Below are 6,100 nucleotides of genomic sequence, written 5' to 3'. Positions count from 1 at the left end.
TGATATCAGTCATCGGGAAAATGCTGGAATCCAAAATTAAGGAAGTGGTAACAGGGCACTTAGAAAATCATAATATGATTAGGCAGAGTCAACATGGTTTTTTGAAAAGGAAACCGTGTATGACAAATTTATTAGAGTTTTTTGAGGATGTAACTAGCAGGATAGATAAAGGGGAACCAGTGGATGGAGTATATTTGGATTTTCAAAAGGCATTCGATAAGGTACCACATAAAAGGTTGCTCCAGCAGAGGCGATAGAGGGGCATTCTGGGAGAGGTCGGCTCAGTCACCTCCACTGAACAGTGGGTAGCAGAAGAAGCCTTTCAGTGACGACCAAGAGAAACAACCAGCAGAGAGGCATTCTGGGACAAATCGGTTCAGTCACCTCCACTGAAGACTGAGTAGCAGAAGGAGCCCTTCAGTGACTACTAGGAGGAAAAGCATTCGGCAGAGGGGCATTCTGTGAGAAGTCGGCTTAGTCATCTCCACTGAACAGCGGGTAAGAGAAGAAGCCCTTCAATGATTACCAGGAGGAAAAGCATCCAGCAGAGGGGCATTCTGAGAGAAGTCAGCTCAGTCAGCTCCAGTGGGCAGCCGACGGAGCCCTTCAGTGACGACCAGGAGGAAAAGCATCCAACAGAGGGGCATTCTGAGAGAAGTCGGCTTAGTCATTTCCACTGAACAGTGGGTAGCAGAAGAAGCCCTTCATTGACTACCAATAGGCAAAGCATCCAGCAGAGGAGCATTCTGGGAGAAGTCGGCTCAGTCACCTCCACTGAACAGTGGGGAGCAGAAGAAGCCCTTTAGTGACCATCAGTAGGAAAAGCATCCAGCAGAGGAGATAGAGGGTCATTCTGAGAGAAGTCGGCTCCTTCACCTTCATTGAACAGTGGGCAGCAGAAGAAGCCCTTCAGTGACGACCAGGAGGAAAAGCATCAACCAGAGGGGCATTCTAGGAGAAGTCGGCTCAGTCATTTCCACTGAACAGTGGGTAGCAGAAGAAGCCCTTCAGTGACTACCAGGAGGAACAGCATCCAGCAAAGTGGCATTCTGGGTGAAGTCCACCCAGTCACCTCCACTGAGCAGTGGGTAGCAGAAGAAGCCCTTCAGTGACAACGAGGAGGAAAAGCATCCAGCAGAGGAGACAGAGAGGTATTCTGGGAGAATTCAGTTTTGTCACCTCCACTGAACAGTGGTTAGCAGAAGGAGCCCTTCAGTGACGACCAGGAGGAAAGTCACCCAGCAGAGGAGACACAGAAGCATTCTGGGAGAAGTCGGCTCAGTCACCTGCATTGAACAGTGGGTAGCAGAAGTAGCCCTTCAGTGACGAGCAGGAGGAAAGGCATCCAGCAGAGGAGAAAGCGGGGCATTAAGGGAGAAGTCGGCGCAGTCACGCCGATTGAACAGTGGACAGCAGAAGGAGCCCTTCAGTGACCACCAGGAAGAAAAGCATACAGGAGAGGAGACAGAGGGTCATTCTGAGAGAAGTCGGCTCAGTCACCTTCACTGAACAGTGGGAATCAGAAGAAGCCCTTCAGTGACTACCAGGAGGAAAAGCATCTAGCAGAGGGGCATTCTGGGAGAAGTCGGATCAGTCACCTGCACTGAACAGTGGGTAGCAGAAGAAGCCCTTCAGTGACGACCAGGAGGAAAGCATCCAGCAGAGGGGTATTCTGGGAGAAGTCGGCTCATTCACCTTCACTGAACAGCGGATAGCAGAAGAAGCCATTTAGTGCCGAACAGGAGGAAAAGCATCCATCAGAGGAGACAGAGAGGCATTCTGGGAGAATTCGGCTTAGTCACCTCCATTGAACACTGGGTAGCAGACGGAGCACTTCAGTGACCTGCAGGAGGAAAGGCATCTAGCAGAGGAGCATTCTGGGAGAAGTCGGCTCAGTCACCATCACTGAATAGTGGGTAGCAGAAGAAGCTCTTCAGTGACAACCAGGAGGAAAATGTTCCAGCAGAGGAGACAGGCATTCTGGGAGAAGTCGGCTCAGTCACCTGCATTGAACAGTGGGTAGCAGAAGTAGCCCTTCAGTGACTCGCAGGAGGAAAGGCATCCAGCAGAGGAGACAGCGGGGCATTAAGGGAGAAGTCGGCACAGTCACGCCGATTGAACAGTGGACAGCAGAAGGAGCCCTTCAGTGACCACCAGGAAGAAAAGCATCCAGCAGAGGAGATAGAGGGGCATTCTGGGACAATTCGCCTCAGTCACCTCCACTGAACAGTGGGTAGCAGAAGAAGCCGTTCAGTGACGACCAGTCGGAAAAGCATCCAGGAGAGGAGACAGAGGGTCATTCTGAGAGAAGTCGGCTCAGTCACCTTCACTGAACAGTGGGAATCAGAAGAAGCCCTTCAGTGACGACCAGGAGGAAAAGCATCCAGCAGAGGAGACAAAGGTGCATTCTGGGAGAAGTCGGCTCAGTCACCTTCACTGAACAGTGGGTTGCAGAAGTAGCCTTTCAGTGACTGCCTGGAGAAAAAACATCCAGCAGCGGAGACAGAGGGGCATTCTGGGAGAAGTCGGCTCAGTCATCTCCACTAAACAGTGGGTTGCAGAAGGAGCCCTTAAGTGACGACCAGAAGGAAAATCATCCAGCAGAGGGGCATTTGGGAGAAGTCGGCTCAGTCATCTCCACTGAACAGTGGGTCGCAGAACAAGCCCATCAGTGACTACCAGGTGGAAAAACATCCAGCAGAGAAAACAAAGAGGCATTCTGGGAGAAGTCGGCTCATTCACCTCCACTGAACAGTGGGTCGCAGAAGAAGCCCTTCAGTGACGGGCACGAGGAAAAACATCCAGCAGAGGAGCATTCTGGGAGAAGTCGGCGCAGTCACCTCCACTGCACAGTGGATCGCAGAAGGAGCCCTTCAGTGACTAGCAGGAGGAAACGCATCCAGTAGAGGAGATAGAGGGGCATTCTGGGAGAAGTTGGCTAATTCACCTCCACTGAACAGTGGATCGCATAAGGAGCCCTTAAGTGACGACCAGAAGGAAAATCATGCAGCAGAGGGGCATTTGGGAGAAGTCGTCTCAGTCACCTCCACTGAACAGTGAGAAGCAGAAGGAGCCCTTCAGTGACAACCAGGAAGAAACACATCCAGCAGAGGAGACAAAGGGGCATTGTGGGAGAAGTCGGCTCAGTCATTTCCAATAACAGTGGGTAGCAGAAGAATCCCTTCAGTGATTACCAGGAGGAAAAGCATCCAGCAGAGGACCATACTGGGAGAAGTCGGTTCAGTCACCTCCACTGAACACTGGGTAGCAGAAGAAGCCATTTCGTGCCGAACAGGAGGAAAAGCATCCATCAGAGGAGACAGAGAGGCATTCTGGGAGACGTCAGCTCAGTCACCTCCACTGAACAGTGAGAAGCAGAAGGAACCCTTCAGTGACAACCAGGAAGAAAAACATCCAGCAGAGGAGACAAAGGGGCATTGTGGGTGAAGTCGGCTCAATCACTTCCACTGAACAGCGGGTAGCAGAACAAGCCCTTCAGTGAACACCAGGAGGAAAAGCATCCAGCAGAGTGGCATTCTGGGAGAAGTCGGCTCAGTCACCTCCACTGAGCAGTGGTAGCAGAAGGAACCCTTCAGTGAGTACCAGAAAGAAAAGCATCCAGCAGAGGGGCATTCTGGGAGAAGTCGGCTCAGTCACCTGAACTGAACAGTGGGTCGGAGAAGAAGCCCTTCAGTGACTACCAGGAGGAAAAGCACCCTGCAGAGGAGACAAAGAGGCATACTGGTAGATGCCGGATCAATCATCTCCACTGAACAGTCGGTAGCAGAAGAACTGGTGTCAAGGAGCAGTTCAGTCAGATAAAAATTACTGAGGGAGATAGTGAATGGGTGAGCAACAGACAGAGGAGGAGTTAGCAGGCAGTGCAGGGGTCCCCTGTGGTCACCTTGCAAAACAGGTATACCGTTTTGGATCCTGTTGGGGGAGATGGCTCACAGAGGAAGGAGACAGAAGGGCATTCTGGGAGAAGTCAGCTCAGTCACCTCCACTGAACAGTGGGTAGCAGAAGAAGCCGTTCAGTGACGACCAGTCGGAAAAGCATCCAGGAGAGGAGACAGAGGGTCATTCTGAGAGAAGTCGGCTCAGTCACCTTCACTGAACAGTGGGAATCAGAAGAAGCCCTTCAGTGACGACCAGGAGGAAAAGCATCCAGCAGAGGAGACAAAGGTGCATTCTGGGAGAAGTCGGCTGAGTCACCTCCACTGAACAGTGGGTTGCAGAAGAAGCCTTTCAGTGACTGCCTGGAGAAAAAACATCCAGCAGCGGAGACAGAGGGGCATTCTGGGAGAAGTCGGCTCAGTCATCTCCACTAAACAGTGGGTTGTAGAAGGAGCCCTTAAGTGACGACCAGAAGGAAAATCATCCAGCAGAGGGGCATTTGGGAGAAGTCGGCTCAGTCATCTCCACTGAACAGTGGGTCGCAGAACAAGCCCATCAGTGACTACCAGGTGGAAAAACATCCAGCAGAGAAAACAAAGAGGCATTCTGGGAGAAGTCGGCTCATTCACCTCCACTGAACAGTGGGTCGCAGAAGAAGCCCTTCAGTGACGGGCACGAGGAAAAGCATCCAGCAGAGGAGCATTCTGGGGAAGTCGGCGCAGTCACCTCCACTGCACAGTGGATCGCAGAAGGAGCCCTTCAGTGACTAGCAGGAGGAAACGCATCCAGTAGAGGAGATAGAGGGGCATTCTGGGAGAAGTTGGCTCATTCACCTCCACTGAACAGTGGATCGCATAAGGAGCCCTTAAGTGACGACCAGAAGGAAAATCATGCAGCAGAGGGGCATTTGGGAGAAGTCGTCTCAGTCACCTCCACTGAACAGTGAGAAGCAGAAGGAGCCCTTCAGTGACAACCAGGAAGAAACACATCCAGCAGAGGAGACAAAGGGGCATTGTGGGAGAAGTCGGCTCAGTCATTTCCAATAACAGTGGGTAGCAGAAGAATCCCTTCAGTGATTACCAGGAGGAAAAGCATCCAGCAGAGGACCATACTGGGAGAAGTCGGTTCAGTCACCTCCACTGAACACTGGGGAGCAGAAGAAGCCATTTCGTGCTGAACAGGAGGAAAAGCATCCATCAGAGGAGACAGAGAGGCATTCTGGGAGACGTCAGCTCAGTCACCTCCACTGAACAGTGAGAAGCAGAAGGAGCCCTTCAGTGACAACCAGGAAGAATAACATCCAGCAGAGGAGACAAAGGGGCATTGTGGGTGAAGTCGGCTCAATCACTTCCACTGAACAGCGGGGAGCAGAACAAGCCCTTCAGTGAACACCAGGAGGAAAAGCATCCAGCAGAGTGGCATTCTGGGAGAAGTCGGCTCAGTCACCTCCACTGAGCAGTGGTAGCAGAAGGAACCCTTCAGTGACTACCAGAAAGAAAAGCATCCAGCAGAGGGGCATTCTGGGAGAAGTCGGCTCAGTCACCTGAACTGAACAGTGGGTCGGAGAAGAAGCCCTTCAGTGACTACCAGGAGGAAAAGCACCCTGCAGAGGAGACAAAGAGGCATACTGGTAGATGCCGGATCAATCATCTCCACTGAACAGTCGGTAGCAGAAGAACTGGTGTCAAGGAGCAGTTCAGTCAGATAAAAATTACTGAGGGAGATAGTGAATGGGTGAGCAACAGACAGAGGAGGAGTTAGCAGGCAGTGCAGGGGTCCCCTGTGGTCACCTTGCAAAACAGGTATACCGTTTTGGATCCTGTTGGGGGAGATGGCTCACAGAGGAAGGAGACAGAAGGGCATTCTGGGAGAAGTCAGCTCAGTCACCTCCACTGAACAGTGGGTAGCAGAAGAAGCCCTTCAGTGACTGCCAGGAGGAAAACCATCCAGTCGAGAAGACAGAGGGGTATTCTGGGAGAGTTCGGCTCAGTCACCTCCACTGTACAGTGGGGAGCAGAAGAAGCCCTTCAGTGCCGACCAGGAGGAAAAGCATCTCGCAGAGAATACAGACGGGCATTCTGGGAGAAGTCGGTTCAGTCATCTTCACTGAAAAGTGGGTCGCAGAAGAAGCCCTTCAGTGACGACCAGAAGGAAAAGCATCCAGCAGAGGGTCATTCTGGGAGAATTCGGCTTAATCACCTCC

This window comes from Heptranchias perlo, unplaced genomic scaffold, assembly GCF_035084215.1.
Source record: "Heptranchias perlo isolate sHepPer1 unplaced genomic scaffold, sHepPer1.hap1 HAP1_SCAFFOLD_264, whole genome shotgun sequence".
Lineage (NCBI taxonomy): Eukaryota > Metazoa > Chordata > Chondrichthyes > Hexanchiformes > Hexanchidae > Heptranchias > Heptranchias perlo.
Note: the sequence above shows the minus strand (reverse complement) of the source record.